This window comes from Heterodontus francisci, chromosome 48 (genome assembly GCF_036365525.1).
Source record: "Heterodontus francisci isolate sHetFra1 chromosome 48, sHetFra1.hap1, whole genome shotgun sequence".
NCBI classification, from domain to species: domain Eukaryota; kingdom Metazoa; phylum Chordata; class Chondrichthyes; order Heterodontiformes; family Heterodontidae; genus Heterodontus; species Heterodontus francisci.
Genome location: NC_090418.1, coordinates 10,274,038 through 10,287,422, shown reverse-complemented (window position 1 = coordinate 10,287,422; position 13,385 = coordinate 10,274,038). Strand labels below are relative to the sequence as shown.

The 13,385-nt window shown below is 50.2% G+C and overlaps 1 protein-coding gene across 2 annotated transcripts in view; it reads right to left on the bottom strand.

Annotated features, from left to right (window-relative positions):
* LOC137357562 (phospholipid scramblase 2-like) overlaps positions 1-11,498 on the bottom strand; it is a 72,956-nt gene extending 61,458 nt beyond the window's left edge. Inside the window, exons 1-2 of one of the 2 annotated variants that reach the window (XM_068023983.1) lie at positions 11,014-11,498; positions 1,664-2,065 (exon numbers count right to left, since the gene is read on the bottom strand). The gene's annotated coding sequence lies outside the window, so the exon portion shown is untranslated. The remainder of the gene's footprint in view (positions 1-1,663; positions 2,066-11,013) is intronic. The other variant, XM_068023982.1, reaches the window with a different exon arrangement.
* Positions 11,499-13,385: the final 1,887 nt, after the last annotated feature.

The window sequence follows — 13,385 nt, the reverse complement described above, 5'->3', positions numbered from 1 at the left end:
AAACTGTACTGACACAGGATCCCCCATCAAACTGTACCGACACAGGATTTCCCCATCAAACTGTAGCGACACAGGATCCCTATCAAACGTAGCGACACAGGATCCCCCATCAAACTGTACCGACACAGGATCCCCCATCAAACTGTACCGACACAGGATTCCCCCCATCAAACTGTAGCGACACAGGATCCCCCATCAAACTGTACTGACACAGGATTCCCCATCAAACTGTACCGACACAGGATTCCCCCCATCAAACTGTACCGACACAGGATCCCCCATCAAACTGTAGCGACACAGGATCCCCCATCAAACTGTAGCGACACAGGATTTCCCCATCAAACTGTAGCGACACAGATTCCCCCATCAAACTGTACCGACACAGGATTTCCCCATCAAACTGTACCGACACAGGATCCCTATCAAACGTAGCGACACAGGATCCCCCATCAAACTGTACCGACACAGGATTCCCCATCAAACTGTAGCGACACAGGATCCCCCATCAAACTGTACCGACACAGGATCCCCCATCAAACTGTAGCGACACAGGATTTCCCCATCAAACTGTAGCGACACAGGATCCCCCATCAAACTGTACCGACACAGGATCCCCCATCAAACTGTAGCGACACAGGATTTCCCCATCAAACTGTAGCGACACAGGATCCCCCATCAAACTGTACCGACACAGGATTTCCCCATCAAACTGTACCGACACAGGATCCCTATCAAACGTAGCGACACAGGATCCCCCATCAAACTGTACCGACACAGGATCCCCCATCAAACTGTAGCGACATAGGATCCCCCATCAAACTGTACCGACACAGGATTTCCCCATCAAACTGTACCGACACAGGATCCCTATCAAACGTACCGACACAGGATCCCCCATCAAACTGTAGCGACATAGGATCCCCCATCAAACTGTACCGACACAGGATTTCCCCATCAAACTGTACCGACACAGGATCCCTATCAAACGTAGCGACACAGGATCCCCCATCAAACTGTACCGACACAGGATCCCTATCAAACTGTAGCGACACAGGATCCCCCATCAAACTGTACCGACACAGGATCCCCCATCAAACTGTACCGACACAGGATCCCTATCAAACTGTAGCGACACAGGATCCCTATCAAACTCTGCCAACAACGGATGCCATATCAGTTGTGCAAGTTGTGTTCATCGTTAAGGTTCTCCGAAGAACCAAGGTGACCCACAGGATATACTGACCCAAGTATAATTTGACAGCTATGGAGATACTGGGTTCGGTGACCCAAAGCTTGGTGACAGTGTTGGGGTTTAAGGACCCCTGTTCGCGATGGAGAGGGTTTAGGGATGGAATTCCAGAATTCCGGGCCCCAGGCAGCTGAAGGCACGGCCCCCAAAGGTGGAGCGATGGGAATGGGGGGATGTCAGAATTGGCGGAGGGCAGAGATCCGAGGCTTTTGGGGCCGGAGGAGAGCACCCAGATCGGGATTGGGGATGGTGGGATTTGAAAACAAGGAGGAGAAATTTTAAAATTCAGGCATTGTCAGACTGGGAGCTAGTGCTGTCCAACAAGAGGAGCAGGTGATGGGTGAATGGGAAGTTGGTGTAAGTGAGGACAGGGACAGCAGAGTTTCGATGAGCTGAAGTTTACAGACAGTTCACCATAGGAATAGTGTCGCGCTGAAATTTCGAGACGCTCCCTGAGCCTGAAATTCGGAGATGATCCCTTGGGCTGGCTGGTTTTAATTGATTGCATATGAGGTTGTGAGCACTGATGCCACAGGAAATGGAAACACAAAGGGCTTCTTTCAAAACAGCCTGATTCTGTTATACGGTCTGAGTATGTTTTTCCAGGTTGCTTTGATACTGCTGCTTCAGGCAAACGTCTGATCATTTATGTCCATTTCTCTCCTGCAGGCACCGACTCCAGCTGGCGTTCAGTTACATAGTCAGTAATAGTCCACCAACATCTCACTGCACCGACTCTCCTTCAAGAACATAGCCGGGACAATCGGTGTTCAGATCTGTCTCTGCTCCATTCTAATCTCCATTTTATAAAAGGCACTGAAGAAGCAAAAAAGATTAACTAGAATGATACCAGAACTGCGAGATTACACCTAATGAGAAAAGACCAAACAGGCCAAGGCTCGTCTCTTTATAGTAGAGAGAGTTGACCTGATTGAGGTCCTTAAAACCATGGAGGGGTTCAGTGGGGCAAGTGCAGTGAAGACATTTTCACTTGTTGGGGGGAGGGTGGGGGGGGGGAGACCAGAACTAGGGGGCCATCCATATAAGGCAGTCACTGATAAATCCAATCGGGAATTCAGGAGAAACTTCTTTCCCCCAGAGAGTGGTGAGAATGTGGGACTCGCTCCCACAGGGAGTGGTTGAGAGTGAATCGTGTCGACACATTTTAAGGGGAGTATGGATAAACACGTGAGGGAGAAAGGAATAGAAGGTTATGCTGATGGGGTGAGACGAAGTAGAGGGTGGGAGGAGGCTGGTGTGGCGCATAAACACCAGCGCGGAGCAGATGGGCCGAATGGCCTGTTTCTGTGCCGTAATTACTACTTAATATTTTGTAATGCTCACACACATCGACCCAGCAGGGTTCGCTGAATGGGCTATCAGGAGAAGGGCCCCTGGCTGATTCCCCTCCCCTACTCCCCTAACCCTATGCTGAGATCAACTAACCAAGATCAACACTGAGCTCTCCTGGTCTCCATGGGCCAGAGTGACAGTGAGGTGGACGTTACCCACCAGTTAAGCAGAGGAACAAGTGCATCCAAAAACAATCAGAAGTTTGTGCGATGCTGTCGGAACTAGAGTGAGGTTTAGCCGAGTTTAGTGAGAAATATGAGGCAAAGACTGAGACAGCGTGACGTCGAACAAAATGGAGTCTTCTTTATTGTGTTTTCACTTTCACTTTCTCTTTCAGTGCCCTCTGCTGGCTGCTGTGTGCATGGTAGGCTCAAGTGAACAACATGTACAATGCAATTCTCAAAAACACTACAATATTTCAGTTCAAGCCCGACTCCAGAAACCTAAGGACCGTTCAAGGCTGACGCTCCCAGTGTGGTACTGAGGGAGAGCTGCACTGTCGGAAGTACTGTCTTTCCGATGAGACATTAAACTGAGGGCCCCGTCTGCCCATTCAGGTGAGGATGTAAAAGATTCTTTGCTGCACAATTTCAAAGGAGAGCTGGAGGGGAGTTCTGCCCCCGTTGTCCTGGGGCTAATAGTTATCAACCAGCATCACTAAAACAGATTGGTCATTGCTGTTTGTGGGAGCTTGCTGTGCACAAATTGGATGCTGTGTTTCCTACAGTAGAACAGTGACTGCACTTCGATTTTCTGACCAGAACGGAGATGATTGGCTAATTTTCCCCTGTCAGTTTCGGCTGGGGACTGCAGTGCTGCAAGTGCCTGGTGTTTGACTTTGTGAGCAGCATTTGTATTCTACAACTATCCTCCACTGACTGCATTTTTCTGCAGAAATCACCATGCTTTTATTGGGAGCAGTTGCTTCGGTCAGGCATTCTGTTCGCTGCAGTTCGTAGAGTCGCTGTTTTAAATAGACTCTGTGGACTGTTTGCTGTAGTGCGCTGCAGGCTTTGAAAAGCAAGGAGGGAGGATGTGACTGTTCTCGTGCAGATGGCTCAGGAAGTTTCCAGGGCCTGTGTTGAGCTGCGGGAATCTCACCCGGGGCTGCGTCTGGGCTGCCACCATTGGCCTCAGCACCCTCATCCCAACACCCTGACGCTCCAGAGAGGGGCAAGTAATAAGCCTGAGGCTCCCATTCCTGTTTCAGAAGGAGACCGGCTTTAGTGGGTAGCATTTGCACCTTGAGTCAAAAGGCCATGGAGGGGCGGGGGGGTCGAGCCCCACTCCAGAGACTTGAGCCTATAATCCAGGCCGACGCTCCTTAGCGCCAGTGCTGAGGGGGTGCTGCACTGTCGGAGGCGCCATCTTTCGGACGAGATGTGGAACTGAGGCCCTGTCTAACTGAGAGGTGGGAGACAGCGAGCAGTGGTTACCTTACATATAGAATTACAGTGCAGAAACAAGCCATTCGGCCCATCTAACAGTAGCCAGTGTTTATACTCCACATGAGCCTCCTCCCATTCCGTCTACCTCACCTCAGCGCATCTTTCTATTCCCTTTTCTCTCTTGTACTCGTCTGGCTTCCTTTAGAAAGCATCTAAGCTATTTGCATCAATCACTTTGTACGCACTCCAAAGTGGCCAGTGATGTTCCCGAGGGATCTATACCTGGCCCTCAACTCTTCCATACATTTATAAGTGTCTTGGATGAAGGAATAGAGGACCATAATTTGCTGACGACAGTAATAATGTAGATGACAGCAGAAAGTTGCAAAGGCACATTGAGAGATTAATGAGTGGGCAGGTCAGGGGCAGATGCAGTTCAGTGTGAGTACGTACGAAATCGTCCACTTTGGACTTCAGAAGGATAGATCAGAATAATTTGCAAATGCTGAGGAGTTGGAACCCATGGTAGAGCAAAGAGGTTTAAAGATCACAAGGGACAAGATATAATTCAATTTGTTAATGGAATGTTGGCCTTTATCTCGAGGGAGCAGGAGTACAAAGGGGGTGGAAGTTATGCTTCAGTTGTATAAATCTCTGGTTGGACCCCATCTGGAGTATCTGTGTTCAGTTCTGCACCCCGCACCTCAGGGTGGTGATATTGGTCTTGGAGAGGGTGCAGTGCAGAATGATCCCCGGGGCTGAAAGGGTTAAATTACGAGGACAGGTTACACAGACTAGACTTCCCTTGAGCGTAGAGGATTAAGGGGGTGATCCAATCGAGGTGTTTAAGATGATTAAAGGATTCGATCGTGTCGATAGAGAGAAACTATTTCACTGGTGAGTGGTGGGGGGGGGGGGGGGGAGCCCAGAACAAAAACTTCAAAAACTTGCATTAATATAGCGCCTTTAGTGTAATAAAAACAGGAGCCATTATTGAACAAAATATGACGCTGAGCTACATAAGGAGAGATTAGGACAGGTGATCGAAAGCTCGGTCAAAGAGCTATGTTTTAAGGAGGGTTTTAAAGGGGAGAGAGACGGAGAGGTTTAGGGAGGGAATTCCAGAGCTCGGGGCCCCAGGCAGCTGAAGGCACGGCCGCCAATGGTGGAGCGATGGGAATCGGGGGTGGGGGATGCTCAAGAGGCCGGAATTGGAGGAGCAGCAGAGATCTCGGAGGGTTATAAGGCTGGAGGTGGGTCACAGAGATGGGGAGGGGTGGGGGTTGGATGGCACCCTTTTCAACCCACCCTTCAGCTGCTGGCTCAATGGGCACCCCGCCAGCTTGCCACCAAGTTGCCTGTAATGGCCGCCAGACAGACAAGCGAGGAGGTAGCGCCTTCCTTCGACACCATGAGTTAGAGAGGGCGGAGATTAATAACACCACTTCTCGCTTCCCTCTTGTCCAACCAGTTTCCCAATTCTCAGCTTCCAGCTGCAAAAGAAAATCCCCGGCCTTTGTCTCTGTTGTCAAGAGCACGGCCCATTTCTTTTCCAGAAAGTTGCAATTAAGAGCGGCTAGGTGTGGCCGTGGCCTCAAATGCAAACAGCTGCTTCCTTGAAAGAACAGCATGATTTTATTTTTTCCAGAGATCAGTTGAAACCACAGCCTCGTATTTTAACAGGAGACACATCCACACTTGGCACTCGTACCAGTCTGTGACTTGCATTTAGATAGCACCTCAAACGCAGTTAAAACATCTCCAAGGAGCTTCACAGGAGCGTTATCAGACAAAGGAATGAATACCAAGCCAATGAGGGAGACATGAGGATGGGGAAGCAATCGTTTTGCTTTTATTGAGCCCCAGAAGGGAGTAGAAACATAAAGACGGACTGACCTTTAATATAGCGCCTTTCACAACCACAGCACGTGACGCACTTTGAAAGCGTAGCCACTGTTGTATTGCAGGAAGACAGTTTGCATTCAACAAGTTACCACAAACAGCAATTTGATGATTATCTGTTATTGAGATTTCTGATTGAGGGATGAATATTGGCCTCAGGATCCGGGGAGAGTGCCACCTCAGCCCCTGCTCGTTCTTTGAAATAGTGCCCATGCAGCGGACAGGGCCAGTCTAACAGCTCATCCAAAATAAAGCACTTCTGACGGGGCAGCACTCCCTCAGCACTGGCACCGGTGGGGGGTCACCTTCCTTGAATTTTGGGGGTCAAGCCTCTGGAGTGGGTCTTGAACCCTGGACTCAGAGTGCAACGCACCGAGCCAGGGCTGAATACTCAGGACACCAGCGAGGCCTAGGGAGGGAAGTCCAGAGCTTAGAGCCTGTGGCGGGGGGGGATTTATCCGGGCGATGGGGATTTCGGCCACTGGCTGAAGAGACGACGAGAGCCCCGCATCGCCTCCTCTGGTCAAGGCCCACCACGTTATGTGCCAATTAAGTGGACACCAGCGGGCCTTCCCCGGGAGTAAGGCCCCCCCCCCCCCCCCAGGTGACGGACGTGCCGCCCGCTGCGAGTGGCTAGCCAATCAGAGGCTGGCAGCTCTTTGACTGAGCAGCATGCCCGCGGGTAATTCTCTGCCATGGAGTCACAAGTTTCCAACTTGCAGTTGAAGTCTTCAGCGTTGTCCAAGTGCAGGCCTGGAAGCCTTGCTGCTCGCTCCATAGTAAGAGAAATTGTAAGGCCAATTATGTTACTTCAAATCGGGCCTCACACTCGGGTGGGTGTGAGATTGAAACAACCCCAAATTCTGCCTCTAGCCGCTTCCCCTCTTGTGCTACATCTCAGCCAAAGCAGATGTCTAGGCCGAGATTAGAGCACATGGGACCGAGGAGGATCACTTATGAAGGGGAGTTAAAAGTCCCTTGGCCACTGCTTTCCGATATTCAATTGTCGAGTGTCTGACCTGCAAGAAATGGAGCCATGCGTCACCTCAAAGAGCGATTCCCTTCCTGGGTGGGTTCGATTCCCTCAACACACAGGTCGATACCACGTGAAAACGTGGCCATTCTTCTGTGGCTGAAAGAATGCTTACCTCGGGTTTGGATATGCCAGGCTCAAAGATGGCCGTGCCCCAGTACTTGGGTATGCCAAGAACAAAGATGGCCGTGCCCCAGTACTTGGGTATGCCAGGAACAAAGATGGCCATGCCCCAGTACTTGGGTATGCCAGGAATAATCATGGATGTGCCCCAGTACTTGGGTATGCCAGGAACAAAGATGGACGTGCTCCAGTACTTGGGTATGCCAGGAACAAAGATGGCCATGCCCCAGTACTTGGGTATGCCAGGAATAATTATGGATGTGCCCCAATACTTGGGTATGCCCGGAACAAAGATGGACGTGCTCCAGTACTTGGGTATGCCAGGAACAAAGATGGCCATGCCCCAGTACTGAGGAATGCCAGGAACAAAGATGGCCTTGCACTGGTACTTGGATGCAACAGCCAAGGTGGGCATTCACTGATCGTTAGAAAGCAGAGACAGAAAGGTGGCAATACCATGGCACTTGGGTACTCAGAGTGCCTGGTGCCAATGAATTTTTAAAATTCATTCATGCCATGTGGGTATTTCTGGCTAGGCCAGCATTTGTTGCCCATCCCAAATTGCCCTCGAGATGCTGATGGTGAGCTGCCTCCTTGAACCACTGCAGTCCATGTGGGGTAGGTACACCCACAGTGCTGTTAGGAAGGGAATTCCATGATTTTAACCCAGCGACAGTGAAGGAACGGCGATATAGTTCCAAGTCAGGATGGAGTGCAACTTGCAGGTGGTGGTGTTCCCATGCATTTGCTGCCCCTGGACTTCTAGGTGGGAGAGGTCGTGGGTTTGGAAGGTGCTGTCAAAGGAGCCTTGGTGAGTTGCTGCAGTGCATCTTGTAGATGGTACACACTGCTGCCACTGTGCGTCGGTGGTGGAGGGAGTGAATGTTTGTAGATGGGGTGCCAATCAAGCGGACTGCTTTGTCCTGGATGGTGTCGAGCTTCTGGAGTGTTGTTGGAGCTGCACCCATCCAGGCAAGTGGAGAGTATTCCATCACACTCCTGACTTGTGCCTTGTAGATGTTGGACAGGCTTTGGGGAGTCAGGAGGTGAGTTACCTGCCGCAGGATTCCTAGCCTCTGACCTGCTCTTGTAGCCACGGTATTTATATGGCTACTCCAGTTCAGTTTCTGGTCAATGGTAACCCCCAGGATGTTGATAGTGGGGGATTCAGTGATGGTAATGCCACTGAACGTCAAGGGGAGATGGTTAGATTCTCTCTTGTTGGAGGTGATCATTGCCTGGCACTTAAGTGGCGAATAACATTCGTGCCACACATCAGCCCAAGCCTACATTTCTACACGGACTGTTTTAGTATCTGAGGAATCGTAAATGGTGCTGAACATTGTGCAATCATCAGTGAACATCCCACTTCTGACCTTATGATTGAAGGAAGGTCATTGATGAAGCAGCTGAAGATGGTTGGGCCTAGGACACTACCCTGAGGAACTCCTGCAGTGATGTCCTGGAGCTCAGATGATTGACCTCCAACAGACACAACCAACTTCCTTTGCGTTAGGTGTGACTCCAACCTGCGGAGAGTTTTCCCCCGATTCCAGTTTTGCTCGGGCTCCTTGATGCCATACTCGGTCAAATGCTGCCTTGATGTCAAGGGCAGTCACTCTCACCTCACCTCCTGAATTCAGCTTTTTTGTCCATGTTTGAACCAAGGCTGTAATGAGGTCAGGAGCTGAGTGGCCCTGGCGGAACCCAAACTGAGCGTCACTGAGCAGGTTATTGCTAACAAGTGCCGCTTGATGGCACTGTTGATGACACCTTCCCTCACTTTACTGATGATTGAGAGTAGACTGATGGGGCGGTAATTGGCCGGGTTGGACTTGTCCTGCTTTTTGTGAACAGGACATACCTGGGCAATTTTCCACATTGCTGAGTAAATGCCAGTGTTGTAGCTGTACTGGAACAGCTTGGCTAGGGGTGCGGGAAGTTCTGGAGCACAGGTCTTCACTACTGTTGCCGGAATATTGTCAGTCCCCATAGCTTTTGCAGTATCCAGTGCCTTCAGTCGTTTCTTGATATCACGCGGAGTGAATCGAATTGGCTGAAGTCTGGCATCTGTGATGCTGGGGAAGGACGAGATGGATCATCAACTCGGCACTTCTGGCTGAAGATTGTTGCAAATGCTTCAGCCTTATCTTTCGCACTGATGTGCTGGGCTCCCCCATCATTGAGGATGGGGATATTTGTGGAGCCACCTCCTCCAGTTAGTTGTTTAATTGTCCGTCACCATTCAGAACTGCATGTAGCAGGACTTCGATCTGATCCATTGGTTGTGGCCTGATGTTGTGAAACTTCATGGGGTCTGGAACCGCTGTTGAGGACTCCCAGGGCAACTCTCTGCTGACTGTTTTCCACTTGGCCGCTACCTCTGGTGAGTCTGTCCTGCCCATGGGATATTGTCTGTAAGGTATGATTCCATGAACATGACTGTGTCAGGCTGCTGCTTGCCTCTTCTATGAGACAACTCTCTCCCAACTTTGGCACAAGCCCCCAGATGTTAGTAAGGGAGGACTTTGTAGGGTCGCCAGGGCTGGGTTTGCCGTTGTCGTTTCCAGTGCCTAGGTCGATGCCGGGTGGTCCTGTTTCATTCCTTATTGACTTTGTAGGGGTTTGATACAAGTGAGCGGCCATTTCAGAGTCAACCACATTGCTGTGGGTCTGGAGTCATATGTAGGCCAGACCAGGTAAGGACGGCAGATTTCCTTCCCTAAAGGACGTTAGTGAACCAGATGGGGTTTTTTTTTTTACAACCATCAAGAATGGTTTCATGGTCATCATTAGACTAGCTTTTAACTCCAGATTTATTAATTGAATTCAAATTCCACTTTCTGATGGGATTCGAACCCATGTCCCCAGAGCCATTCCCTGGGTCTCTGGGTTTACTAGTCCAGTGACAATACCACGACACCACTATCTCCCTTGTGCCGTTGAGCAAGAAGAAACAGCAGAATGTCTAGGCCTCAGGAAAATTGGCAGCAAAGGTTTGGACATGCTGACCCACCAGTCAATGTTCTGTCCCCCATCGTGTTTTGCGAGGTTGGTGTAGGGGGAGGGGTTATCCTGTTGGAAGGGACCAAGTCTCCAAAATTGGATTACGTTCAGAGTGGCAAGGAGTGACCGGTCCCTGGCCAGGAGGCTAGCACCCAGTACACAGATATACCTCAAACACGCTACCTTGACCACGCGTGAAATCCAACTGAATCAACATTGAGAACCCTGTCAGTCATGATCGCAGGCAGGGCCCCGACACAGTAAGACCCGCGTTCGTATAGCACCTGTCACGACCTCAGGACGTCCCAAAGCGCTCTACACCCCAGTGAAGCACTTTTTGACATGGCAGCCAATTTGCGCACAGCAAGATCCCACAGACGACAACAGCGACCAGGTAATTCATGTTTAGTGGTGAGGTTGATTGAGGGGTATATATTAGCCCCCAGGACACTGGGGAGAACTCCTGCCTCCACCCACTCACCTTGCTCACAATGCTGCCCGAGGGATCTTTTTCCACACGCCTGAGAGCAGTCGGGGTCCTCGGTTTAAAGTCTCATCTGAAAGATGGCGCCTCCGACAGTGCAGCACTTCCTCAGTACTGGCTGTGGAAGTGTCAGCGTTTAAACATGTCCTCGAGGCTCTGGCTTGGGGCTTGATTCCACCATGACTTGCTTGCTCGAGAAAGAGAGAGAGAGAGAGAGACTCTCTGAGCCAGTGCTAACATGCTTTAAACCCTAACACTGCAGCATTTGCCTGCAGCTTGTGGAGAGGAATCGAGTGACGGAGAGGGGGCCCTTCTCCTCAGGAGCTCTGAAACTCTCTCTTAGTTTGTTTGTTTTACCATTCACGTTCTCTCAACAGGGGCAAACTCGGAGTTCAAAGCAAACGCTGCCCAGTGATTTACACCCCTCCCCCCCCCCCCCCCACCCCCTCTACACCCTCTCCCCACTGCTCCTTACCTGCTAATCATCAGCTCCGACCCTCGGCTAGTCGGTCCAACGTCCCTAAACAGTAAGATATAATTCTTTTGTTCTCAGGATTTCCTCCTAAGCTCCAGGGGCTGGACTAAGTGACGAGCTCATCAGGTTCCTGACTGTGGGCGGGTTTGTATTTTTCAGCCTCTTTCCTCCTCCATTCTTTGCCCTCTCCTCCCCTCCATCCTAGCCCAACGCCCGCCTTAGCTGCCCTCGGTCTGTGCACTGGGCTGAGATGGGTGGAGTCCCCCGCGCACCCCACCCCACTTTCATGCCAGACAACTCGGACTCGTTTGCCAAGTTCGGTGCCTTCCCAAACTCTTGTTGTCTTGCTGCCGTTGCCATAGGAATGCAAAAAAAGAGGACTGCCAAAGCAGCTGGACACTGGAGAGAGCGAGACTGGAAACTATGCAAATGGTGTTTTAACAGGAGCCTCTGGCAACATCACGGGAGAGATCCAGTTCGCATTTGACCCTCTTCTTCATTAACCCCTTTTCTGCAGATCTCTTTTGCACAGATCTCTTGAACTCTCCACCAGCCACCACAACCCTCAGATCTCTGCTGCTCCTCCAATTCTGCCCTCTTTCCCCATCCCCCCCGATTCCCATCGCTCCACCATTGGCGGCCGTGCCTTCAGCTGCCTGGGGCCCCGAGCTCTGGAATTCCCTCCCTAAACCCCCTCCGCCTCTCTCTCTCTCCTCCTTTAAGACCCTCCTTAAAAACCGACCTCTCTGACCCAGCTTTTGGTCGGTCGCCTGCCCCTAATATCTCCCTGTGTGGCTCAGTGACAAATTTTGTTCCGTAGTTGCTTCTGTGAAGAGCTGTGGAATCTTTCACTATGCCAAGGGTGCTCTAAAAATGTTGTTGTTTGTATCACTGACAGACTGGTTTGTACACTTTGTCCTTTATCTCTTCTTCTTGTTTTATGTGGGAGGTGAAGGCTGTTTTTATTCAAATTACGTGATTGTGCATTGAGAGTCAGCTGCAGCTTAGTGGGTTGCTCTCTTGGCCGGGAGTTGCAACCTTATGCGGTTTCAGTCCCACTCCAGTGACTTTGACTACAAAAATCTGGCCTGTGCTCCCAGTGCAGTACTGAGGGAGTGCAGCACTGCCGGGTGTGGGTTAAACTGCGGCTGTCCCTGATGGGTCCCATGACCACTATGTGGAGGAAGGGTAGAAAGGAGTCCCTCCCAGTGTCCTGGGGGCCAATATTTATTCCTCAACCAACATCACTAAAACAGATCAACTGGTAATCACATTGCTGCCTGTGGGATCTTGCTGTGCGCAAATTGTCTGCTGCGTTTCCTACATTATGGGCTTGTGAAAACCCTAACATAAATGCAGGTCTCTTCCAATGTCCCACTCTGTGGTTTTCTGTATTTATTCCCTATCTTCCCCTCATTCTTTCAGCCCACGCATTCCTCTGTGAATAACCGCAGGACATTTTGGTTTGAACAAAACAAATTGTGTTGGTGTGATGCAAGTCACTCCATTTGCTATTTTCTCTTTCACCCTACCTCCCAAGGTAGATTGCATTCTGCATGCATGATACAAGTAATTTATTTATTTGTTGGTTTACTCTTCCACCTCTGCACACTTTTTTCTTTTTTCTTTTCTTATTCTCTCATGGGAGGTGGGCATCGCTGGCAAGGCCAGCATTTGTTGCCCGTCCCCAATTGCCCCTCTGACAACTGAGTGTCTTGCGAGGCCATTTCACAGGGCAGTTAAGAGTCAACCGCATCGCTGTAGGCCAGACCGGGTCAGGACGGCAGATTTCCTTCCCTCAAGGACATTCGTGAACCAGATGTGTGTGTGTGTGTTTTTTTTTAAAACAATCAATATTAGTTTCATGGCGCCATTACTGAGACTAGATTTCAATTCCAATTTTTAATTAATTGAATTTTTATTGAAAAGTTAAAATTTCATCAGCTGCCATGGTGGGATTTGAGCGTATCGCCCCAGGACATTAAACACAAAAATTACTAGTTTAGTGACATTACCATCTCCCCCTTACCCTACCCTGTCGGGCAAATTTGTTTGTAAAATTTCCTTTTATTATTGGTTTGTTCTCTCCCCCCACCTCCCCCCCCCCCCCGCCCTCCTCCCCCTTCAAGACCTCATTTATTTTCAGTTATTTAAGTTATGGGAAAATGGCGCACTGACACGGAACACAAAAGTCCGAGTGTATCAGGCCTGTGTCCTCAGTACCTTGCTCTACGGCAGCGAGGCCTGGACAACGTATGCCAGCCAAGAGCGACGTCTCAATTCATTCCATCTTCGCTGCCTTCGGAGAATACTTGGCATCAGGTGGCAGGACTATATCTCCAACACAGAAGTCCTTGAAGCGGCCAACACCC